This window comes from Mustela erminea, chromosome 5, assembly GCF_009829155.1.
Source record: "Mustela erminea isolate mMusErm1 chromosome 5, mMusErm1.Pri, whole genome shotgun sequence".
Classification (NCBI taxonomy): Eukaryota; Metazoa; Chordata; class Mammalia; order Carnivora; family Mustelidae; genus Mustela; species Mustela erminea.
Genome location: NC_045618.1, coordinates 127745491 through 127772726, shown reverse-complemented (window position 1 = coordinate 127772726; position 27236 = coordinate 127745491). Strand labels below are relative to the sequence as shown.

Genomic DNA, 27236 nt, shown 5'->3' with positions numbered 1-27236 from the left:
GGTTACTGGTAGAAATTTCCTATCAAAGTAGGGTTATTTTTTAGTTCTCATTTTCTCAGAGTGGTTTTTTTTTTTTTAATAAAGAATGGGTGTTGAATATCATCAAATGCTTTTTCATTATCTATTGAGATCATCATACAGTCCTCCTTCTTATTTATGAGGGGAACGATCATAATAAATTCTAATATTAACCTACTCTAGCATTTCTGAAATAAATGCTAATTACATTGTATTATTTTTCTAAAACACTGCTATGCTTTATTAGTAGCATTTTTTTTTTTAGATATCATGCTTCCGTTCACAAATGAATTTTTTCAATACTTTTATTTTCTTATTCTCTCCCTATCTACTGGTAACAGACAACAGCTGACCCTTGAACAACATGGGTTTGAACCACAAGGGTCCATTTATATGTGGATTTTTTTTTCTGAGACAGTACTGTAAATGTATTTTCCCTTCCTTATTATGTTCTTAATTATATTTTCTTTTCCCTAGCTTACTTCATTTTAACAATATATAATAATACATATAATACAATACATAATACATATAGACTACAAACTATGTTAATTAACTATTTATGGTATTGGTAAGGCTTTCAGGCAACAGTAGGCTATCATGGTTAAAATTTTGGAGAGTCAAAAATTATACATGGATTTTCAGCTGCCTGTGAGGTCAGCACGTTTAATCAGCATGTTGTTCAAGAGTCAGCTATAATACCAGCTTGACGCTTGACACTGTGACTATTGTAAATGATTACCTGTAGTTATAAAGTACTGTGTTTCTTTGTGCCTGTTTATATGTGTGTTTTCTTCTGCCTATGACATATCTATATTAAATTCATGCAAATTCTTCTCTCCTCATCTATCTATCTACCATATTTCTCTCTTTCTCGATCATATATTCATCTATATATATACTATCATCTCCACCGAGTAATTTTGATTCTCATCTTCTAAAATAGCTGCTGAAATGTTTAGTTCTATCTTCAGTGACTCTCATTTTTTTCTTATGTTTTCCTCAGCTTTCTGAGATAGGTTTGAAAGTGATAGTGAATATTTATATAGCTCTTTATATACAGGCACTGTCCTCAGTATTAACTCACATATGACTCAATTCATGTCCTGGGTACACATATTGCTTTATCAATATAAAGCAAGATTGATTCAATCTTCCTAACCACTTAGTTCTGGTAGAACATGGTAAACTATATTAGTCAGGATTGATTTGGGAAAACAAGACACCCTAGATGTTTCAGCAGAGAGAACTCACACGGGATTGGTTAAGCAAGTACTAGAACCCTGAAAAAGCAAAATGAGAACACTGAGGTAACCTAGAGGTATATGGAAGTACAAGTGGCTACCACCTGTAAGTGTGGGGAAATTCATGAAAGATTTTCAGAACCTAGAAACTCCACAGAATTGGAGTACAGAACTCTGAGCAGGAGGTGTTACTGTAGGTCATATAGACAGAGGAGAGCTCTCTTAGAGATGAGGCAGTGTCCACTGTATACATATTGGTGAGGGAGGGGGAAGAAGCCTGCTTTGGGCTGCCAAAGGAAGGTGGAGACTGGAACCAACTGCTTTGGCCACGATTGCCTCCTACTACTGTTGGGACCACGGTGACACGAACTACAAGCAAACAGGAAGTTCCTACCCTTGCCTCCAGCATCTTCGTTGTGCTTTTGTGCTCTCTGTCAGCATAACTTCACAGTTAATAAAGTGACAAAGTGACAAAGGAGAAATAAGTTCACAAATTCCTAGCCCCAATTTCACAAAGAAAAGTATTATAGGATAACGTTTGGAGTTTAAAGAAAAAAGCTTAATAACAAGCACAAAAAATTTAAATGATTTTTCTAATGTCACACAGACAGTAAGTATAGACCTAATTTTCAAATCTAGGCAGTCTGTTTCCAGAGTCTGTGCTCTTAACCACCATACAAAGTTGCCTCTCCAACTATTTAAATTCCAGAAAATCCCTTGGTTCTAGCTTACTTGTTTCTCTTGAACTATGTCCTTTCTTTTGCTCAACCCAACTACTGGGTGTTATTTCAATGATGAGAGTTTTGTTTATTTTTAAATGTTTAAAATTTTATTGTGGTAAGAACACTTACCATAAGACTCATGCACTTACATTTTTAAGTGTTGGTCACTATAGGCGTAATGTTGTACGGTAGATCTATAGAAGTTGTTCATCTTCCATAGTTGAAACTTTATACTCACCTGTAGCAACTCCTCATTTCCCCTTTCCCTCAAGCCCCTGAAACCACCATGCTGCATTCTGCTTCTCCAAATTTGATCACTTTAAATAGCTAATATAAGTGGAATCATGAAGTGTTTGTCCTTCTGTGGCCGGTTTATTCGACTTAACATAATGTCCTCAAAGTTCATCCATGTTACCACATATGATTTTTTTTTAAGGGTAAATAATTTTCCATTTTATCTGTTATACCACATTTTCCTTACCATTCGTCCACTGATGGACATTTAATTGTCTCCATATCTTGGCTATTTGTGACTAGTGCTGTAATGAACATGGGAGTGCTACCATCTCTCTGAGATCCTGATTCCAATTCTTTTAGATAAATACTCAGAATTGGGATTGCTGGGTCATCTGGTAATTGCATTTTCAATTTATAAAAAGATTTTATCTATTTATTTGAGAGAGAGGGAGAGAGAGAGGGAGAGAATGAGTGGGAGGAGGGACAGAGGGAGAAGCAGACTCCCCATTGAGCAGCAAGCCCGATGTGGGACTCAATCCCAGAACCCTGGGATCATGATCTGAGCCAAAGGCAGATTTTAACTGACTGAGCCACCCAGGCTCCCTTAAATTTTTTTATTTATTTTTTTAAAGAACTCCATACTATTTCCCATAACAGTGATACCACTTTATATTTTTATCAACAATGTGCAGGGGTTCCATTTTTTGCATATTCTTGCCAACCATGATGACAGTTTCGATTTCCATTTTATTAGGTTAATTTTATTATGGGTTAAATATCTTCCTACAGTTTTTAGGATATAAATTATATTTATTCTAAACTTCCTGTTTTGCTTATTCTTCTGTCTCTGTCCTTATGATTAAGTTGAATTAAGTTGATCTTTTATTGAGGAACAACAAGATATTGGCCTTCCTTGAATGATTGATGACTTTTTTTCCCCCTAAAACTAGGCCATTTTAATGGTTTTTTTACATTAGAATAAGTAGTATTCTTGATGATTTCAGTCATGTAAGGCTATTGGGTAGTATTCGGAAACATCACAGTAATGCTGATTTTCTCGATTGGTGTGTAGTCTTCAATAATTATAAGGAGTTACTTGTATGGAATTGATGTCAAACCATAGGACCATGCTTATGCATCATCATTTTCAGGCTTGCTGGTAACTTGTGGGCATATCTTCCCCAAATACTTTCCCTCCTTGTGTCACTGTGCCATAAGGCTCAACTTGCTGATATTTACTTCGACGAGAGTTCCTTTGGTAATGACATTCAAAGTTGTGTAGAGTGGGGATAGGAGACTCTTTTTGGTACTAAGCATTGGTGGGCAAAAGATGCCATTCAGTTCAGGATGAGTTACATGGCCTTTTTCCAATATAAGCCCAGCCACAGATGTCTATAGCCATACCACCCTGAATGCATCTGATCTTGAAACATAAGCCCATTGGCTTAATGAGTCTTTCATATTTAGATGGTTTTTGAGTAAAGCCATCTCCAACACAGCAGACTTTAGTAACCCTCTTCTATATTTTCTTCTTTCTCTTTCCTGTTTGAATAACTTTTAATATTTCTGTTTCTTCACAGGCAAAAAGTTGGGCAGAAATTTCCTGATTTTATTCTTTATTTTTGTTTAATCATTTTTTTTAAGTTTTTATTTATTTCTTTTGAGAGAGAGTGATAGAGACAGTGTGTGTGTGCACAAGCAGGGTAGGGATGGGGCAGAGGGAGGAGACTCCCTCCTGAGCAAGGGACTCAATCCCAGGACCCTGGGATCATAACCTGAGCCAAAGACGATGCTTAACCAACTGAGGTATCCAGGCACCTCTGTTTAATCATTTTGGAAAGTACCTTAACTCAAGACTGTCCGTCTTTATCCAATACATATGCAAGTACTGCTCCTTATGGAGTCTTTTTATCATTCTTTTGTTTGGTGTTTGTCTTTTCATGTATCTTGATCGTCTTTTCCATTTGTATTTTCTCAGCATGGCACTGTTTGTGGTAGAGCTTAGCTTTCAGACCAATCGTCTAGCCTCTTGACCTTCCTTGTTTCTCTTTTTCTCAAGGTAATCCAAATGATATCCATAGTGCTTATGGTGTAGGTATAGCTCAATACGTTTTTTAATGGTAAGGTGATGACCACCAAGCCACCAGGTGTACAAAGAACCTCTCAATTTTTGGGTGTCAGAGACTTATGAGCTGACTCCACACCACTCACAACAGGAAAGGGACACTTCTAAAAGGACCTGTTCCAGACAAAAAAGCATGATGCAATTGGTGACTATTGGTGTGCTCTCATCTCTAACAGCTGAAATACCTTGCTGGTTTGACTGACTGATTGTCCACTTATGGGGAGAGGTGAGATGAACTGCTGTGGCCTGTGACTGAGTAGCTTTCATTCAGAGTAGAGAGGCTTGGAATACCCCACTGGTGTAATATGTAGCCTTTAGTTATCCTATTTCCTTCACCCCCACTCCTGTCATCCACCCCCCCCCCCAATAGCCTGATATCCTCCCATCCCCACCCACCTGAGTCTGCAACCCCTGCGGTTGCTCTCTGGCCTGAGGAGGTAGATTTTTCAGAATCTGTCCTGCTTGATTTCCTCTTCTGATTACCTGTTGGTTACTTTTAGGACCATTCTTGAACTTAGGATCCACTACACTTGGGTATGAAGCTCTTTTGGTAGTGTTCCCAACTTTTCTAGAAGGACAATATGTCCTATGTCTTGGGAAATTTCGTTCTTTCATTTCCCACCTTCCAAGGATTTTTTATATGTTATGATCCATTAAGAATTCTCCTTGAGGGGCGCCTGGGTGGCTGGGTGGGTTAAAGCCTCTGCTTTCGGCTCAGGTCATGATCTCAGGGTCCTGGGATTGAGCCCCGTGTTGGGCTCTCTGTTCAGCAGGGAGCCTGCTTCCCCCTCCCTCTCTCTGCCCGACTCTTTGTCTACTTGTGATCTCTGTCAGATAAATAAATAAAATCTTTAAAAAAAAAAAAAAAAGAAGAAGAGGAATTCTCCTTGATTTACATACCAGATGTGAATTTTAAAAAGAAAATGCATGATCATTCCTAGAGATTCTATTATGATATAAAGTAGCTAAAGCAGTGCCAAGTTTGCCATCTAGAATGAAATTTTATATATATTTTTAATAAAAATGGGCTTCTGCTACTCACAATATTTTGAAAAATTTTTGATGAATCAATTAAACACATTTCCATGAAAGTACATATATGTTATTTTAAGGTTGCCTAGTGTTTTAGATATAAATATACCACCTAGACATTCCCCTGTTGATGATCATTTTAATTTCTTTTCAGTTTTTATATTACAAACAATATTGCAATAAATATGTCATATACTTTTGAAATTATTTCTATAGAATGGAATTTTCAATATAGATTTATAAAGTCAATAAGAAATATTCATGGGTTGTGGTTTTCAAAGGAAGAGATCACTCTTTCTTCTCTAAGTTTTTGTTAGCCCCCATCCGCATTAGCTCAAGGTTCTTATCATTCTGGCTATTTCAGTCCTGGAGTTGAGCGACAGGCCCATCATCCATAAGTATTCTCATTTAGTCAGAGCAAAAGCACCAGGACAGAGGAGGGTATTCAAAAGCATGGAGAGGGGTGCCTGGGTGGCTCAGTAGGTTAAGCCTCTGCCTTCAGCTCAGGTCATGATCTCAGGGTCCTGGGATCGAGGCCCACATTGGGCTCTCTGCTCAGCAGGAAGCATGCTTCCCCCTCTCTCTCTGCCTGCTCTCTGCCTACAATCTCTGTGATCTCTCTCTCTCTGTCAAATAAACAAATAATATCTTAAAAAAAAAAAACATGCAGAGAAACACGATGCAAAAAGAAAGCATCACTCATGCATTCTCAGAATGTTAAAAACCTACAATATCTATTGATAAATAAGTGAAAATATTTTTAATTAAAATGTTTACTGAATAATATGCAGAAAAATAACATATCCTGAAGTCAAACAACTAATTTCTCAAAATTATCAGGAGCTTTACACCCACCAAGAAATTCTTAATCCTTTTCAGCAAAGAGATCTTTCCTTCACATCCTAAATCCTTTTTCTCAGTAGACTCAAATCCAACATCTGTCTTCATTGCAATTTCAAACATCTTCTTACCTGTTCTGGACTTCTTTTCAACAACTAGCACTTTCAAGTTTGCTTCTTTTCTTTTATCCTCAAGTGTAAACTCCAAAATATCTGTGTCAGAACAAACATATGGTAGGTCTACCAGAAGAACTCCAGGTACAAAAGTTATTAAGCTGATTTATAGCAGCTGACCAAAATATCACTAGAATTTACTAAACATGTGTTCTCCATACATGAGTTGTTACTTCTTTTTTAGAAACTATAAGAAAGCACAGATAGGACACAAACACACACACACAAAGGAAAGAAAAGAGAAGGAAAACGGAAAAGAAATAATCATTGTGGCAGACCATGTTTCAAAAACTGTCCATGTTTTTGTGTTTCCAGTTCTATGACTGTAGAAACTTGACATTTGTCTTATCAGAAGGTGCAGTCTAATTTTCACCCTTGAAGGTAGGTCAGCCTTTGTGACTGCCCAATAAGTAGAATGCAAAGGAAGACACTGTATGACTTTTGAGACTAGGACACAAAGGGTGTTATAGCTTCCATCTGGCTCTTTCTGTGGGACACTCACTTTTGGACCCCAACCACCAAATTTTGAGGAACCCTAGGCTCCATGAAGAGGCCACCTGTAGGTGATCCTTTGACAGTCCTATATCAAGTCCCTGCTGAGAGCCATTATCAATCACCAGGCATGCATGTGAACAGCCTTAAGATGATTGCTGTTTCTAGATGGTTCCTAGACTTCCTTCATAGTGTCCTCCCGTAAGGCTCCAGCAGTATGGATCAGTGACAAATCTTCCCTCGCCTGCTCTATTCAAGTTCTGACACATAGAGAATCTATAACAAATGGCTGTTTTTGCCATTCAATTTGGGGTAATCCTGGAAAAGCCACCCTCACCATTAGAAAAACAGAACACTTGCCTTGAGTTACTGAAATAAATAAATGTGGGAGGATATACGTTTAAAACATCAGGTTTGAAAAGGGCTGGACACTCACACCCTTCCATCACAATGTTAGTTCTAGTGTAGAATTAATTCTTTTACTAGAGATTCGAATCAATATTGATGGATCTCAAAAGTTTCAGGTGAGTACCTTTTCCTGTCCTTTGGCATTTTCTAGGCTGTATATCTGAAAAATGTTTAAAATTGCAATGGATTCTCCTAATGTTTAATTGAACATTGCCCTTCCTATGTTTTAAGGCATTGTCTCTAAGGCTCCTATCTAACATCAGCCTTGACCCTCCCATTGCCTGTTATACACTCTGCTGAGACTCATTTCTCTTCCTTAGCACCTGCTTCATCTGACTGTTAGGTTTGGTAGAGGTGGATGAGAATTAATAATTTATTCATTTGGAAGAAATTGATAAGTTTATTATTTAGCAAGTATATTTCAGAATGCCTTAGGCTCATCTATTAATGATTCCTTCACCTTTAGCTCATAAAAAAACAAAAACCAAACTAAACCAAACCAAACCAAAACACACCCAATATATAAAACCAACCAGTAAAGATTTTACCCAAGCTACCCTGTTAGGTCAACTCAGCAAAGAGAAATCAAATTGGCTGAGACCTGGTTTTGTTTTTAGTTTTACTGAGCAGGACTCTTTTCCTGAACTAAAAGCTTGATGTAACAGCTAATGGAAAATTTTATCTCTTTCTGATGATATGCAAAAGAGCTACACAGTTGAGTGTAAGTCTTATATTCAGAGATTAAAGCCCACATTCACTTATGGTATCTCTAATTCTGTTTTGGTGATGAAATTTAGTGTTTTAAAAAAATTTACACTGCAGCCCGTTCTAACACAATTGCTATCTGACTACTTTATAACCTACACCATACCATTTATGGATAAAATAATGAAATTTTACAGAGAATTAATTTCATGTTCTCAGAGGAATTTTCCATATCTGTTTTTCCTTTAATTACCCAATATGGCTGTGTGAATAAGGCGGAGGAAAGACGTGGGAAACTAGGTTCTATTCCTTTCCTGGGATTTGATCTAAAGCCGCTCAGAGACATTCCATTTTTAGGTTCCTCAGATGGAAAATTTTCTACTCATGTTAGTCCTTTATTTTCTTAGGTCAGGTGTAGGTAATGGGATGCTGCTGCAGATTTTTTTTTTCCTGCTGCAGATTTGAAGATAACTATGTCACAAAGGTGTCAGAATCAAATAATAATTTACAAGTGTATTAAATAGTCTAGTATTACTTTTAAGCCACACATTAAATTTGAATTATCAAAAGTGATTTAAAATGGGACATTGATATACTCTACCCATTCTGTCTTGAAAGCCAAACATTTTTATTGCTATAGTTACCTTGTTTGAGTCTGGGTGTGTATGTACGTATACATGTGTATTTTATAAAATGAAACAAGACCAGAGAAGTGTATCCTCAGAGAAATTGCATGCAAATAGGGAAATCCTTTGGCCTTGAGGCTATCAGTGGCTTTCTTTCTAGTCTACTTCAGGATTTTTCCTTTAAATAATTGTAGAGCTGAGTGTGTGGGACAGAGCCCACTTATTCAGGATGTTACACTTGCTTTTTTTTTTGCCCCTTTCGTGGGCTACCATAAGCTTCTTACCTCAACTGGACTTCATTTTTGGCAGTTTCCAACACTTTTCCTGCCATTATGACACAACTATGTATATAAGAGATCTCTGAACATACTAAACATTGCTAGAACATAGTCATTCATTATAAGCTAAAATATAAGGATGCTTATATAAAATTTTTTTGTGTGTTTATTTTGGTTTAAACTACGTTCCTCCGATTCTGGGTTGACCTTCATATTCTAGCCCATGAAAAAAATTTTCAAGTGGTATTTATTAGGCAATTAGTCTAGTGCTTTCTAGACATTGTGATAGAATTTTTGAAGTGGCTGTAATTTTTTTCTTCCTTTTTATGGACTGCTGCAAAATATCCACCCAGTCAACATTTAACTGTGATCTACAGTGTGTGACCAAATCTACTGGAGAAAATATCTGTTCTTGCAAGAAATAAGTGCATGCAGATTTTGGAAATAATTAGTTTGTACTCCACAGTATAGTTATTTTTATTTTAAAGAACTTGGGATATTATTCTCAGACCATTCAGGGGGCAAGTCCTTCTGGTCCATTTTCCTATAATAGTATTAACCACTATTAGTACTACTGTCATCACACTTTTTTTTTTGTGGATATCTACCAGATGTCAGACACTGCTCTACATGTTAAATGTATGTTATCTTCTTAAATCTTGTGAAGTAGACATTACCCTTATTGTAAAAATGAAAAAAATTGTCACCATGTATAGTGGAAATAGCAAAATCATTGGTGTCAAACAGACTTAGACTCATTCTCTGCCACTTCAGAGCTGCCTTATGATTGTTTAAGTCATTGGCTGTCTTTTGAATCTTACTGTAATAAAAGATACAAATGTTTGGTTTGAAGGAACCATGAAGCAAAAAGCAAATGAAAGAAAAATACAAGCAAAAATCAAAACAAGCAAACAAAAACAGATAATCAAGCCTTAAAGTCGTTTTATTCCCTTCAGGGGTCTAAATTGTTGTAAAAATGATCTCCAGTTATATTGATCAGGTGAACTTTAACTTCTGATTTTTTTCCTTTGAATTTTAATGAATCAGTCATTCTCAACGATATGATGAGCCTTTTAAGTTACCAAGGAATGAATTTTATGTGTATTTAAATTCTAAATTGCCTAAAAATATGATTTTTGTCCTCATTTTAAGCTTTCAAGAAATTATGCCTGAATCTCTGGTTAATCAAGAGTTCTGCTCATTTCAGTTTAAATCATTCTCTTATTGAAAAAATCCTCAGTTTTAACTGGATTGAAGTTGATTTTAAGTTATCATGTCTCTTAGAACCCTTCTTTTTCAAATGAAGTTCTGTAGCTTTTTCACTGACACCTTTAAACCAAGACATTTAACTGACACTAATTGAAAATGAAAAAGAGAGACACTCTGGGGTATTTTCAAATCTCAGCTATGGGAAAAAAATATGTATATCCAGTCTTCCAGGATTAATGCATAGTCTGGAAGGTACCAGTCCAGATGTGCCATGCTCTTTGGTGAACATCTGGCCCAGGATATGAGTAATTTTTGAAGCTCCCTCTGGGCAGAGATACGTGCAGTAAAATACCACCTCTGTTTGCCCACAACAGATTCCTCACCTTCTAATTTGGCCAGGTCTCTGTAATATCCTTTGTCCAAAAAGGATGCGCTATGTATTGATGGGTACTAAATAGCTTCCACTACCAAGGAGACTTCCTTTTCATCTTCTAGTCTCAGATGATCACAGTAATCCGGAGAGAACACTATTTTGTGCTGAGGTGTCTTTTCCTTCTGAACACTTCAAAGTGAAACCATCATTAAACCTGAGTGGCAGTCATTATTTGTCTCCAGAACCCAAGTGAGCAGATGAGTGGTGACTGTCTAAATGGCAAAGGGCTTGACCACTGACAGAATTCTTAACCTGGATTCTGAACCTATCCTTTGTCATGAGGACAATGAAAGGGAGACAGATTTTATACTAGGGAGGGTCAGCAGGAGAGATATGTTCTTCAATGGTGGTCAAGGTCTATCAGTTCAAAAACACTCAACACACATTTAATGCCTACCAGTGTGCACTGCTGTCCTTGAGGCACATCACTCTCTGCAAAATGTTCCTTCAGAGGAAACAATAGCCCACACTCATGAGCAAGTTCTTAACAGCTGTGACCTTAAAGGATGGAAGTGTGGTTTCACACTAAAGTTTTCCAACTGGAATTAAATGCTGGAAAGGGCATGGGAGTCAGAGGCACAGCTAATCCCCGCATCCTACAGACAGATACAGAAGACTTAATTAGAAAGACTTTACTAGAAACATGATTCACCCTAGTTTGAAATGTCTCAAAGGGAAATGTTCACAATTTTTCATGGAAGCCCAAATTCACAGTCTGTTAGAAGTTGTTATCCTCCTGTCTTCTTGCATTTAAAAATGACTATTTTTCTTTCTCTTTTGATTCTTTTACCTCCTATTATTTCCTCCTAACAGAATGCTTACTCTATTCCTTTATCATTTCCATGTGACTGTGGTTTGGAAGTTGATACCTAATGATTACTAAAGAGTTGGCCAAGTACTCTTGGAAGGTACCTTGATGATTTATCTCCGATCCACAAAAATGTCTGCACTTTAGATCACATACAAATTAAAAGTAAATACATTTTTGAAGTATAACATATAAAGCTAAAAAAATCCATATTTAAATAACCCTGGGTCAGTCTTTTTTGTAATCAGTTCTTTAAAATAATTCCCTTACTAAAATTTGAGGTGAATGAAAGCACCAAGGTTCTTTGGCACTTGGATCATTAATTATCTGCCTTCCTTTGCCATATGATAAAAGACAGGCTTTTGTCTTGGTTTTCTTTCCTTTGTCTATTTAAAAAATGCTTTGCCTGCATACCTTTGACAAATTGCATTTCACCACCTGCTTAGCCTTTGCTGGGCAAGGAAGCTTGGATTTTCTCTCTTAGAAAGTCCATTTGTTCAGAGACAAATTATATGAAATGATCAGTAAATGTGGCCTTGGGTGATGAACATGTGTGCTCGTACTGTTCATGTACATGCCCTTCAATCCAGTATAAATTAATTTTTAATATATTAATTAAAACATTGTTTCCTAAAGGCAGAGAGCACATCTACCTACCTCCCTCTTCCTCTGTCTCTCTCTCTCTCTCTCTATCTTCCATGTTGCCTAGTAGAGTGCTATATATTTCGTGATTGCACTGAGGAAAGGGTGCTGGCATATTTTAAAGACAGTAGTATAATAATAATAAAACCTTCTATTTTCTTTTCCAGTTTCCTAATCTAAACTCTGTATCTTTCTATCAATCACTCTTATGGTTCCCCTCAGCTCCCTTCATTTCAATTGTATTCTTCCGTAAGAAAATGAACAAACCAGTATCAATTTTCAGGTGGTATTCTCATGCATTTCCATGGCTTTATTTACTACGCATGCAGGCGACAGCCTGCTCATTCCATCAATCACAGAGGTAAATTCCCTTGAGTCCCCAAGATGCCTCGATTTATTATCCCTGGACTATTCCCTTTGAGAGATTTATCAAAGAAAGGGTGTTTCAGAGAAACCTAACAATCCTTGTATTGAGGTTCTCTCAATCATTTCGACAGTCTAAGACTTCAAATTTGTGAAGCCTCTTGATGCATAAAATAATGCAAAGAGAGGAATAAAGCTCACAATGAACTTGCACTAGTGGGAAAGTCATGAATGGTAGTGATTAAAAACACAGGCTTTGGATTCAGTCAAGATTCAAATCACAGCCCATCAATTACTGACTGTGTGATGAGGGCCAGGTCCTGAATCTCAGTTTCCTTGTATGTGAAGAGAAGCAAGAATATCGACCTCATAGGACTTCGGAGAAAATCAAATGAGATAATGGTTGTATATATGAGACACAGTGAAATGTCTGGAATGTGTTGCATTTTCCTAAAGCTATAACTATAGTTATTCCTAAAGGCAGTAAAATGGTCAATTTCATTATGAGAAGGTTTGTTATTACAGTTCCACAGATTCCTTTGCCTAAATCACATTTTTCAAAATATCTCTATTGAACATGGAAGAAGCACGTATTACCAGACATTGGCAGTGCTGTCTTCCCATCTGCAGCAATATCAAGGGGCAAGGAAACCAATTCATCACATTGTGAATTTGGCAGAAGGATTAAAAATGTATAGAGCTTGAATCATAGGCTATGTGTTAATTAGTATAGAAGCCAAAAGAGTACTTGATTTTCAGTTCAACTTGAAATTTTCAATTTATTTCTCAGTTCAGTGGAACAGTGATATTAATAGCTAGTATTAATGGAGTGATTACCCTGTGCCAGGCACTAGATTCCCTAGCACAAATATTTCTCAGTTCAGGGGAATGCTCTGCAGGGTCCCTGGGACAATAATCCTTGGGTAGGCAATAATTATCTTGCCTTCTCCTCAAATGAATCAAAATTCAAATCAAGTTCTCCTTTGACTTTGTATATGCCAAACATCTGGCAGCTACTTTGACATCTAAGTCTCACCAGGCCATTTATAACTCCCTGATTTTCTCTTCATTCTGAAGGCTGCTTTTTCATGAATTCCTCACCAATGCATAAAAGCCGTAAAGTTCAGTGCTTTTTCATAGTCAGATGAAGAGTTCCCGGGACCATTTGTGTTATCAAGATTGCAACATCGCTAGGGTATTCCTTATTGCCCAATTTTTAATTTATTCAATGAAAAAGCAGAGGACAGTTAAAACTATTAACATTGAATCCTATATCTGAAAAACCTATAAATAGGTTAACTAAGGGGCTAGCTACACAGGACTGAAAGCAGTAATTTCATGGTAGGAAGAATGCCTAAAGGTCTTATTTCAAATTCTGATGATGCAGCAGATCTAGGCACTAGCGTTTTATAGTAATGCCTGAACTGACAAACATTAACCAGAAATCACTGCCCATGATACAAGTGGCAATCTATCATGGTAAATGTCAGTATGGGGAAGACCTTAAAAGCCAAAAAAACAAAAAAGATCAGATATAAAGCTTATCCAATTGGACTTTGCTCTCTAGAGGAATTTTAAATTCATATTATAATTGGGTAACCTGTGCTCTTTATAAGTTCTTGAAAAGTTCTCTAGCTCTAGATAGTACTGTTTATGGCCTTGAATGATTACATATCAAATCCCCTTAGGGGAGGCAATCTTCGAATGACAAAAAGATTTCCATATTTTCTAAATGATTGGCCCATGTATTTCAAGCTACATTCAGATCAGTAAAATTTCAAAGTAGCGCTGATGATGGGGTTGGATCCATCTTTTGTGATCAGCATTAACAAAATTTTACTCTCAATATTATGAATTTTTTTTCAAATAATAATGATCTTTCAAATCAGAATGCTAATCAAAGAAACCAAGCAGAATATATCAGCTTCTTCTTTTAGATCTAATACCATTGTTTCTAACAATGATATGATAGAAATCTCCCACTGATGTGTTTTTATACATGAAACTTAAATACAACACTCAACTTAATAAAATGATACAGGGTCTCTTGTTCCAGAAATGAAGACTAAATCATCAGCAAAATACAAAATCTTTCAAAATGACCCCCAACTTAACTTTCTAATCTTTTCCCTACCATTTCTACTTATCTTCAAAGTGTATACCTAAACCATAGTTACAGAAGACCTGCTGCATTTTCTCCAATGTGTCATGGACGTTTACCTGTCTGCTTCTTGCACGTAAATGACCCACTTCCCTTCTCTGCGTGAACAATTCCAAATCAGCCTTCAAACTGCAGCTCAACTACAAACCAGAGCTGGTCGCCTCTTCCTGTACCTGTGCTCAATCTATCAGAGCATCTGCCACATTGTGCGGACCTCTGACCACGTCACACAGAATGATAAGCTCTATTTTGCCTTTGTATTTGCAGCACTCAGAGTAGCACTGAGGAGTCAGTGGACAATAAATAATATATTTTTTTCTGAATGAATCACTCCCAGGGCTGCTGTGTACATCTCTGCAGGTTATACACGATTTCGCTCTAGGGGCCACAATTCAGATAGATTATGATGTGAACAGGAACCCTGCAGTTGTGAAATACATATCCTGATAACACATGGCAGACTCAGTCATTCGGGCTACAAGTTTCATACTCCCTCATGCTAAACGTTAGTGTTTGGTGCTGCTCATGCCCTCTTCCTTTAGTTTCCAAATCCTGATAAGTCAGGATAAGTTGGTTTTGCTGTCGTAAAAACAGTTCCAAAGTCTCACTTATTTGACCCAACAAGTGATTTATAGGACATGTCCAATACAGGTGGGCAGAGGAATTCTGTTCAATATTATCTTTCAGAAACCAAGACTGACAGAGGTTCTATCTTGACCCATGGTCATGATCATTGAGACTAAAATCAGAATGTGACTGATTCTGTACATGATTTAAAAATCATGTACTGGCTCTTTGAGCTTCTGTTTAGATGTGCCATGTAAAACTTCCAATCACATATCAGTGGCCAAAGAAAATCATGTAGCCATACCTAATTTTGAAGGGGGGCAAAGAAAATGCAGTTCTTCCAGATGCTCTAAAGAAGGAGAAATACTCATAAATTGGAGCATCTCCTATTTCTACTCCATTTGTCTGGTTTAACTCCTTCCTCATCCCTAGACTACAACTATCACCTACATAGCTTCCCTGCTTTCTTTTTCTTTCTTCCATCTTGCCCTCAGCTCTTCTCTTCATCAGTGATAGATTGATCTTTAAAAAATGAAAAAGGGGCACCTGGGTGGCTCAGTGGGTTAAAGCCTCTGCCTTCAGCTCAGGTCATGATCTCTGTTTGTCAAATAAATAAAATCTTAAAAAAAAAATAAAAAATAAGTTTCTTACTTCTTTCAAGAAGAGATTTTTAATTAAAAACCTTTAGTGATTCTCCCACTGACTACCAAACTAAGTCACAATTTATTTATCTAGTCCCTCCTCTTTCATACTTTCCACAATTTTTGACTTCTTAATGGGAATCAGACACCACATTGGACACTGAGAAGCAAAAAAGATAGTTCCTGGACTTGACAGAGCTTATAGCTAGACACAAAGAGAAAATGAGGGTATTTCAGAGTGATGTTATAGTGGTGTAGCTCAGTGGTAAGATCAAGAACAGAATATTTTTTTTTTTAAAGATTTTATTTATTTATTTTTTGACAGACAGGTATCAGAAGTAGGCAGAGAGGCAGGCAGAGAGAGAGGAGGAAGCAGACTCCCCACTGAGCAGAGAGCCTGATGTGGGACTCGATCCCAGGACCCCGAGATCATCACCTGAGCCGAAGGCAGAGGCTTTAACCCACTGAGCCACCCAGGCACCCCAAGAACCGGATAACTCCGATTGGAATCGATAAAGGCATCTCCAAGGAAGAGATGTTTAAGATGGTTCTTGGATTTTGAATATATGTTTTATAGGCAAATATAGTTGGGGATGGGTGAATTGGGGAGGGATGAAGGCAGAAGGAAGAACATGGATAAAGATGGAGGCATGAAAATTTGGTGTGTTAGAAATATACATAGTTCTTTAGGCTAGAAGACAAGGAGCTCAGGTGGTGGGATTGGAGTAGTTCTGAGGGGTAGGAAGTACATATGGAAAGAGAGATTGAAGTCATGTGAGAAATGGGGGAGCCTTACTGTTGGTTTTAAGGAGTATGGCCTTTGTCCTTTGGGAATGGTAGAATAATTGAATAGTTTTAAGCAGGAAATGATGTGATCTACTTTGTACTTAAGGTTCAGTCTAGTGGTAGCATGAATGCAGAAGTGGAAAGCAGGAGATACCTATTTTGGAGTGACTTTTACTGTGATTAATTTTATGTATCAACTTGCCTGGGCCATGGGGTGGCCAGATATTTGGTCAGACTTGTTCTGGGTGTTACTGTGAGGGTATTTTGGGTGAGAGTAACATTTAAATTAGTAATAGTTTAAATTAGTAGCCTTTGAGTAAAGCAGATGAACCTCATCCAGTGAATTGAAGGCCTAAATAGAATAAAAAGACTGTTCTCCCCTGAGCAAGGGAGAATTCTCCAGCAGACTGCCTTTAAACTTCATCTCTAGCATCAGTGTTTTTTGGTTCTAAAGCAGACTGCCTTGGGACTCAACTGGAACACTGGCTCTCCTGGGTCTTTAGCCTACCAGTCCACCCTGCAGATTTTTGACTTGTTAGCCTCTGTAAGAGTGTGAACCAATACTTTATAATAAATCTCTCCCTCTCACTTTCTTTCCCTCTCCCTCCTCTCTCTCTGCCTCCTGGCTTGCTGCCTCTATCTCTCTCTGTCTCTCTTTGTCTTTCTGCTCTCTCTATCTCTCTCTATTGGTTCTGTTTCTCTGGAGAACCCTGACTATACAAATTTTGGTACTGAGAGTGGTTCTGGAAGAACAGAATCTTAAGGATGAATTTTGTGAGTTGGTTCTAAGGCTTTTAGAATTAAGATTTTAATCTGATTAGATTTAAAGACATTAATGACTCTATTTTAAGTAGTAAAAAGAACACTAATAGTCCATGTGTGACCTGGCAATAGTACTATGCAAAAAATATCACTAACGTGATAATCAAAGGCTAGAAGTAAGAATCTGGGTGTCCATGTATATAATACTTGGACATATTTATCAAAGTAAATCCTTAAAAAAAATTTTATTCATTTATTTATTTATTTATTTTAGAAAGGGAGTGGGAAGGAAGAGGGAGAGAGAGAGAATTCCATGCAGACTCCACACTGAACCTGGATCCCTACTCGGGACTCAATCTCACAACCCTGAGATCATGACCTGAGCAGAAACCAAGAGTCGATGCCTAATCAACTGAGCCACCCAGTTGCCCGTAAAGGTAAAAGTCTTAAATACTTAGCATTTACCAGGTCAAGAAATAGTCTATGAAGTGTTAACTGCCTTGCTCAAAGCACCAAAACTTAAAGTGAATGAGGTGTGTCATGAACTCATATTTGCTGGTGCAGTTTCTGGTATTTTTACCCATTACTCCAAAACTGAAGGGCTGAGTTCAGTCCAAGGACTTTACATTTGAATTACAATTTGTAGTTCTCTGGAAATAGCTCAGTACTTTTCAGGATGCTTATAATGGAGCTGCTGACTAATGGTTTATTAACAATGGAGGTGGACATAATCTGATGGGATTAATCAGGTGTGGGTCAAGTTGCCCCAAAAGTAATTTCCATATACTCCATATAAATAGAGAACCTAATTATGTAAATCACTCCAGAGATCCCCAACTGACCTTCTTGACAAGAACTAACCAACAGTAATGAGTAAAGAGAAAATATTGAAAATTGGATCATTTCCTCAGATAAATCCAGAGTTGACAACAATGCTTCTGGAGTTTGAGTGCTATAGTTGCTTACTGGGGACGATAGTGCTGATTCAAGCTCCCTGAATGGGATGTATAGATTCACTAGGAAGTAAACTAAAAAGAGAGATGTTTTCTGTTTCTGTATGACCTAGCTTTATATTTATTAAAACTTGAAATGTTTCTCAAAGTGATGGTAAACAAACTTCTTCCAACTGGCAAGGAAAAAAAAAATCACCCTGTATTTTCTAATCAAGGAGGATTAAAAGGCTATGAAACTATATCCAATGCACAAATGTTGTAATTACGATAAATATTTGTCCTTTCTGTTTTCACTACAAACTCAAAAATCCTAGAGTCTGTGTTTGGCACATGCAGGAGATTACAGCCATCTGCTGACAGACAAAGCTGTCAATTATAAAACAATCTGGCTTTCCATTTCATTCCATTTACAGGTTAAATGTGGCCCAGCTGAGGTAGGATCTTAACTATTATTACTATTAAAATTGAGAAGTTCTTGATCCCTTCTGCCCTGTGATCCCTTCTGCTCTGGATCCCCAGAAATTTGCAAATCTCTGAACTTGGAGTTTCAAACTCAAGGTCAGCATATCTTGTACAGGCCATTTAATAAGGTAAACCACACTAAGGGAAGGCTATGAGCTTTTTATCTAACTCGAGGGCAAAATGATGGTTTCATTCAATTAAAATGTACTTTAGACTAAGGAGAGAAATTATGGCAAACAGACATAGCAAAGGGAGATAGGACTATTGCCTGTCAGCTGGACTGATGAACATTTAAAAGGGAAGAATTGAGGTTAATAAATAATAAAACAAAGAAACATGGGGGGTATGGGGCTGACTCATTCAGAAGAATATTTGATTCTTGATCTCTAGGTCATAAGTTCAAATCCCACATTGGGTACAGAGATTACTGTAAATAAATAAATAAATAAATAAATAATAAACTTTTAAAAAACACACAGAATGAGGGGTATCTGCATGGCTCAGTGGGTTAAGCGTCCGACTCTTGGTTTTGACCCAGTTCATGATCTCATGAGTCCTGAGACCCAGTCCTGCGTTGGGCTCTGTGCTCAGCAGGGAGTCTGCTTGATACTCTTTCCCTTTGCCCCCTCTCCCTGACTTGTGCTCTCTATCTCATTCTAAAATAAATAAATAAATTTTAAAACAAAACAAAACAAAACAACAAACCCGACACATACAATGAAACATGGAAATTAGAATGGCCAATTTAATGCCTTCAGATTCAGCAACATTGAGGAGGGACAGTTCAAAACCATGGTATAGACATTTTAATGAAATCAGCAGTGGCCCTAAAATTAAGGCCATTAAAGACCTAATGGAAATGAGTTAGCCTTTGTTTTGGCCAGATTCCATACTAGACAATTCACTCTGCTTTCTTGAAATTTTCCTGCAGTTTTACTGGAAACAGTTATCTTGTATTTTGTCTTAGTTAAATTGCCTTTTAACGGACTGTTCCGTAACTTCTATTCCTCAGCAGCCGTGGAGGAAGAATTGGCTTTTAAACAGACACCTAAGAGTAGAGAATACACATTTTCCCACCTAGATCTGGGCATGGGTCAAGCCTGAGGACAATTCCAAGGGGCTATTGAAAGCCTAATTAAGGCTCCATATTTACATAATGTTAATAATAGTGTTTTTTGAAAGAGTTCTTCCTCACCACCACTAGAGACCAGAGGGAAGTGAAAATGAATTTGAATTTTCTCAAGTGCATGATTCCTCCCCTCCTTTCAATTTAACAACCTCAGTTTGCATTTCATAACAATGACCTAATCTTGGGTAAATAATTTCACCTACTGACTCCTGAACTCAAGGCAAAAGAAAAACAAAAAAAGAGAGAGACTATATTTTACAACTGAAGAGCCCACTAAAATACAATTCATAAATCTAATGTTTCTCAGTTAAACATAAAATTGTGTACCTAAAAGGATTCCATTTAAAGCAAATTGGGTAACAATTAGGGCATCTGGCTCTAGCCTGCAGAAGCAAATTTTGCCTCCTGGTTTAAGGGAGAAGGTTAAGTTGGATTTCAAAGTTACCTTCCACTTTCCAGCTGGCTCTGTTCTCCCATCTGGTGACATCCTCAATGTCAGCATTTCATTTTCTCTTCTCAATGCCTCTTGTACTCAGCCATCAACATTGTGTGTCCTGGGTCTCATTCTGTCAAATGGATTAAATGTTAATCCAATGGTAAAGAATAGTGGACTAACTTTATTGTCTAGTACAGCTGTTGGAGCTTTCAATGTCAATACATTGTTGGACCAGAATCAACTGGAAGGTTTATTGTAATTAATTTAACATCTATACACGGACTCCTCTACTTGAAGACTTTCAACTCCAGACTCTTAGAGACATAAAAAAAATTTCCCTATAACATGATCAACTTTTCTTTCCTTGACAAATGGTAGTATAGGAGGGATCCTACAGATAGGTGTTGAAGGGGGATCAGGATATGTGACCTCAAAATATGTCATTTTGACATAAGGATTACTTTGAGTTGAAGGCAATTGGTCCTCCCCATTATCTGCTTAAAAGTGAACATAAATTTCCCTTTGTAAAGTTGACTCCATTTTACCAGGAAGAGAAGAGTGACTGTTACCTGAGATAGAGAACAAACACCAAGGTGAGTTTGTACAAACAAGCCTTACTAAAATAACTCTTATCTCCCATCAGCTGCCTGGTGTATTTCTAGTCCCTTCCCCATAATTTATTGTCCTTTGAAGCCCTAACTTTGCTTCCTTTGTTAAAATGGTGTATAAGCCCCTGAGTCTAACCACTTTTCTGACTCTCACTTTTCTTTCTTTTTCTTTTCTTTCTCTCTCTCTCTCTCTCTTTTTTTTTTTTTTTTTTTTTTTTGGTTTTACTTTTTTATTTAAAGAGAGGGAGAGTGTGTGTGTGAGAGTGGCAGGGAGGGGCAGAGGGAGAGAGAGAGAGAATCTCCAGTTGATTCTCCGCTGAGTGGAAAGCCCCAGTGCAGGGCTCCGTTTCACAACCCTGAGATCATGACTGGAGCCAAAATCAAGAGTCAGATGCTTAAATGACTGAGCCACTGAGATGCCCCTTGTCTGTCACTTTTCTATGGACTCCTGTGTATGTAACTATTAACAAAAATCCTGTACCTTTTTCTCCTCTTGATCTACCTGTTGTTAAATTCACAGATCCCCAAGACTGAATATAAGAGATAGAAGAAGAGATTTTTCCTCTCCAACAGTGGACAGAAGTTAAGTTTCATCACTGTGTGCCTACGTTGATACAGAAGAAGGACAGGAGTATGTCTGAGACTATAAATCCTACATGTATTAAAGTTCCTGCTGATGGGAATTTTCCTGGGGACTGTGGATGCTGGTTCATACTCAAGACAGTTTGCATCCACACATCCTCAAGGTCAATGGTAAGAAGGAAAATGAAGATACCCAATGGAGTTTATGAAGTTTATTAGTGACATATGGGGTACCTACTGTTTGTTAACCCACAATATTTATTTTCCTCTTTTTATTCATAACTTGAATTTCTCATTCATAATGATTTTTTTAATTAATAACCCTTACTTCCTTATCAGATCTGATTTCATTCAGGATAGCAGTGATGAACAGTTTAGTCCAATTAAAAGAACTTATAACCTTACACCTCCCCAAAACTAGGAGATTCTGTGTCCCAGGTGTGGTTAGTGAGGGCAGGTCTCCAAGTGGGCATATTGAGAACAACATTGTTTTCCTGTCAAAAGTGACAAACTAAGCTTGTGTGACTCTTTTGCTGTTTATTCTTTTCTTTTCCACTTGCTAGAATACAGATGCAATGTCTGAAGTACAGAAGCCATCTTACAGTCATGAAGTTAAAAGACACAGGCTAAAAATGGCAGACCAGGAAGTAGAAGGGGCCGAGCTTTTGATGACTTCCCAAAACAACTGCCCCAATTTTAGACTGCTCACCTCTGGAGTTCTGGTCATATGAGAAAAATCTGTTTAAGCCACATTTGAGGTTTTTGTTGTATGAAGACATCCCAAGCCTAAGTGATACAAATTGCTCCAACAAATTTTAATTTTATTGATAAAAAGTGGTCTATTGGGGGGGAAATGCTTGAAAGACTTTATTTTAAAAACTTTGGGGAGTAGCTCAGACTTCTATACAGGAGAGTGTATTGGTTGAGCAAGTTAAATTTCTCTCTGCAGCTATAAATTTACAAAAAGAGATAATTAAAAGGAGTTACACACACACATCTTGGTTATTTACTTTCTTTGCCAAGGAACTAGCATTAGTAAATTAGTTCTCTTCATGTAAGTTAAAATACACTGAATATTATTCCTACAACAATGCCTCCTTCCCTCACTTGGGCACTGAAGCTCTCAACTAGTAATAGAAGGTTGGATCTCTAGTACTTCTGAAATCAGACACAGCCCTGGACACACCCTGGGAGTTTGTCCTCTGTGAGAATCTCCTTTGCTGTATTTGTCTAGGGACCTCTTTAAAAACTGCTGGAATAACACATGTATCTATGATTAGTTTTTTAAATTAGCACACTGATTTTAATGATCCTTTCTGAAAATGCTGTCTTAACCCAACAGAATCCTGTAAGAGAATGAGAAGGTGAGTATTTGGAAAATCGAGGCCTTTCAGCATTCCTCAAAATTGGTTCCACTACCATGGGTAAGCCTCTTTTAGAACATGAATGCTAGATGGAGGAAAGCTGGCAGAAAACTAAAGGGAGAGAAGAAAGAGGTGGCCTCCATCACAGTAATTTGCCTAGGGCTCTCAGTAGGTCTGTTTGCACAACAGTAATTCCTTGGGTTTCCTTCCACCAGATAAAAACTCCATCATTAGGTTTGTGATTTGCAAAATTCCCTTGCTGCCTCACTCTCACTGGACGGGACCAAATGAATCAATCAACATCGCTTTCCCAAGGCTCTGTTTGGAATCAAAAGGGCCAAAGTTTTTCTTGTTTATAATTAGTGAAACATCCTGCTAAAACAAGATCCCCATGAAGGCTTGCCAGCATCACACATCCTCATCCCAACATCCAACTCATAAAGAATACACACTCTTTGTGTTGTGTAGAGCCGTGCTTAGCGGCTGTTTAATGGCATAGCAACTGTACACGGGACTGAAAAGCAAAGGTAAATACCAGATTTGATTGAACCCGCAGGGAAAATTTCAGGTGGTATAATGAAATTACCAGAGTTAGGATATTGAGGTTAAGTAACACCTATGCTCTCTTATCTAAAAGTGTCCAGGATCTCTACCAGCCATAAATGACTTGGATCTTAGTTTTATAACCCGGTAGTGGAAAGGGAGGCAATTCTCCAGCAGCACAGCAGTCTCTTGTTGGAAACCCTGTTTCTCATCCGGCACCACCTGTGTGTCTCCTTGGCTGCCCCCCAGCGCAAGGCACCGATGCAGCCAAGCCCACTGAGCCTGTGAGAGTGGCCAGAAACACAGCAGAAGGTATTGGCTTCCTGGCCTCTCGTTGAGGCCATCTGGACTCTAACACACCTGTTTGGGAGGGTTTCCATAGCTTGGTTTACAAATGTAAGTGCAGCTCAGAATGTTCTGGTCTGGGGCTGATCACTGGCCTTTACTTTTTGGGATGTTAATTACGCAACAAGATCATTTCTGTGCCCATTTTTGTCCTCCGTTACAAACTTTAGATGGCAAAAATGTGCTTCTCGGTATTTTTTTTTTTAGTGGAATGAACAGATGTAAAAGTGTTTTCAATTCCTTAATAAAGGTGACATTAGGCCAGATTTGATATTACACTAAGTCCCACATAACATTTAAAAATGAGTTTTTTCAACCATAAAATTACTAATTGATCTGTCTTGTAAAAAGATAAAGGAAATGAATGCCTATTTGAGTTTCATTTCTGTCAGGCTCCCGATTCCTTATTTTATGTAGCGCAAAATGAATTTTAATGAAGCAGCCTCCAAATTTCAAAATATGCCATTACCCTTCTGAAGTAATTGGCATATTTGACTGCCTTTTCCTGCCTTAGAGTCTGTCTGACTTTCTCATCTTAAAGTCAATGTTCCATTCAACATGTTCTTCTGCATGCCATGTGAAAGAAGTAAATTAAAACAAGAGGAGGGACTGTACCAGAAAGAATTCATTCATTGAGCGACTCAACAAATATTTATGGAATTCCTGCTGTAGGTCAGGCACTGCTCCAGGTGCTGCAGAGAGAGTGGGATGTAAGTGAAAATCCCAGCTTTCATGGAGTTTCCATGTCCGTGGAATGAGACAGTATAGACACACAAATATATGATATTCAGGAGATTTGCAGTATGAAGAAGAATAATGAATATTAATATGTGGAAAGGGACAAGATGAAAAGTCTGCATATGCTGGTTTTTTGTTTGTTTTGTATTTTTTTTTTTTTTGAAGGGAACCCAGATGAGCCTCTTTAGGAAAAATGGCATTTGAGCAGAGACCCAAATGAAGTAAAAGGGTGAGCTATTTTGGTGTTGAGAATCAGTAGATAGAGTAGGCTTTCTTGTTTTTTTTTTTCTTTAAAAGATTTTATTTATTTATTTGACAGACAGAGATACAAGTAGCCAGAGAGGCAGGCAGAGAGAGCGGGGGAAGCAGGCTCCCCGCTGAGCAAAGAGCCCGATGCAGGGCTCGATCCCAGGACCCTGAGATCACGACCTGAGCAGAAGGCAGAGGCTTAGCCCACTGAGCCACCCAGGTGCCCAGAGTAGGCTTTCTTCTTCCTCTCACATTTTTGCCTACTTATGTACATATAAAACACTTGGGGTTGCTTTATCAAAGCACCCCTTTATCAAAGCAACCCTTTCTTCTCAGAAGGGATGAGGAGAAAGGCAACTTTGGCTAACTTCCTGTGCTACAAAATGTATATTTCTATTTTGTGAACCTGTATGACAACTCTCTGGCCCAATAATCGGATCCCTTTTTACAGCTAGGGAAGCCAAGGCTCAGGGACAGCTTGACGTATGAATGCTCCAGTTCTTTCTTGTTGCATTACAAATTCCTAAATTTTGTGGGCTAAAATAACAACAGTTCTTTATTTTGCTCATGAAGATGCAATTTAAGCAAGACTCAAAAGGAAAGGCTTGTGTCTGCCCCATGTGGCATCATTTGGGAAGCACAGTTTAGGGTTAGGGATCCATATCCCAGATGGCTCATTCCCACTGATGGCAAGTTGGTGCTATTTACCCAATGATAGATAGCTGTGTCTGAAGGCCTGTGGGCCTCCTTTTCTCTCTGTGCACACTAGGCTCCCTCAGAGCATGGTGACTGGGTTTCTAGGACAATGCCCTGAAAGAGACCACAAGATAGAAAAACATGGCGTTATGATGTAGTCATATGCCCAGATCTGCCTCTCACTAGTGTTGGGTTTTCAACAAACTGACATCACCCTGACCCCCAGGAAGGCATTCTATTTTCCCAAATAACACCTTTCTCTGCATCCGTTTGTTTAGTAAACAAGCATTCCTGAGTGCCTCTAGCACAATAGTTAGAACTCTGCTCTGGAGTCCAGTTGTTTGAGTTTGTATCCTGGCTTTTCCCACTTACTTGTTGATGAAACTAGGGAGATTTACCCAATCTCTCTTTGCCTCGGTTTTATTAAATGTAAAACATCAGGATTTAAGGAAGGTCCAGAGAACTTCTCATGCACCTAATAAGATCACTAATTTCTAGCCCTGTAATGCTACCAGCTCAGTTCCATTGTCTTAAAAAAAAAAAAAAAATCAATCCCAAGAAGGTAAAATTAGAATTAATGACCTTCTGGGGCACCTGGGTGACTCAGTTGCTAAGTGTCTGACTCTTGATTTCAGATCAGGTCTTGATCTCAGAGTTGTTGAGTTCAAACCTCATATTGGGCTCCATCCACACTGGGCATGGAAACTACTTAAAATAATAATAATAATAACAATAATGACCTGCGTTCTCCAGAAGGACTGACATACATTTTATCTCCACAAGAGGCCCAAGACATATATGATATCCTTTATAAGAACTTTTATGCCCCTATGTTTCTGTATAACCCTGAGTCTAATTCAAGCTCTCATCTCTTACCATGACTACCACCTCTGCCCCAGCAATGCACCAAACCCTTCTACTTCTCCCTTTGGAATTCATGGTCATCATCTGAAAAAAAAAACAAAAAACAACAAAAACAAAACAAAACAAACAAACAAACAAAAACTTAAATAAAACCTATTTTCTAAGCAATCTCCTCACCTTCTTTCTCTAAAAGAAATAGTTTCCTAAAGCTCTTTCCTGTGATAGCTGTTTTGTTTTGTTTTTACCACTACTACCCTATGTAGTAAAGGGCTTTGTGGTAGGATAATTGTTTTTCTTGTTCTTTCTTACTGTGTCTAAATCATTTCTCCTCTCACCATCCCCAAATCCAATGTTCATTGAAGCAAATGTCATAAGATTATACTGCCTACATCCCTTCATAACACAATCATCCATCAGTACCCTGCTTTTTCCTTACCCTTCATATGAGACTTTAGCCCTTGCCTCATTCGGTAGGTTTTCCCCTAGTATTATACCTATCACTATATTACTGGGTTTTACCACATATACAGATAATCCATCCACTATCTTGGCTTCAAACAATAAATTCTCCTTCCCTTTCCAACAATCTTCTTTCGCCCCCTCTCTACCATCCACTCTTACAGCCATATTTTGGATCCTAAATCTTGTCAGCTTACTTCCTTTAGTACAAGTTCCAATAATTCTTCAGTTCACCAAGAATTTTAATCCACTTTTCTCAAAATTCCAATCTTCCTACTTTTTCCTTCCTTACCTTGCTAGGTGGCATTCTATAGCCCATTACTAAGGACCACTCTTTTGCATATTTTTTCAACAACTTGAACTTTGTCACCTATGGATGAGTTTTTATTGGTGTCACAACAAATCACTACAAATGTAGTGGTTTGAAACAATACACATTCGTTTATCTTATAATTCTGTAGGTCCAAGTTTGGTGGGCTCTTACCTGGAGGCTCTGAGGAATCATCCACTTCTAAGCTCATCAAGTTGTTGGCCAT

General features: G+C 37.9%; 1 pseudogene; it reads right to left on the bottom strand.

Annotated features, from left to right (window-relative positions):
- Positions 1–3424: 3424 nt before the first annotated feature.
- Positions 3425–27236, bottom strand: LOC116590230 (annotated as a pseudogene).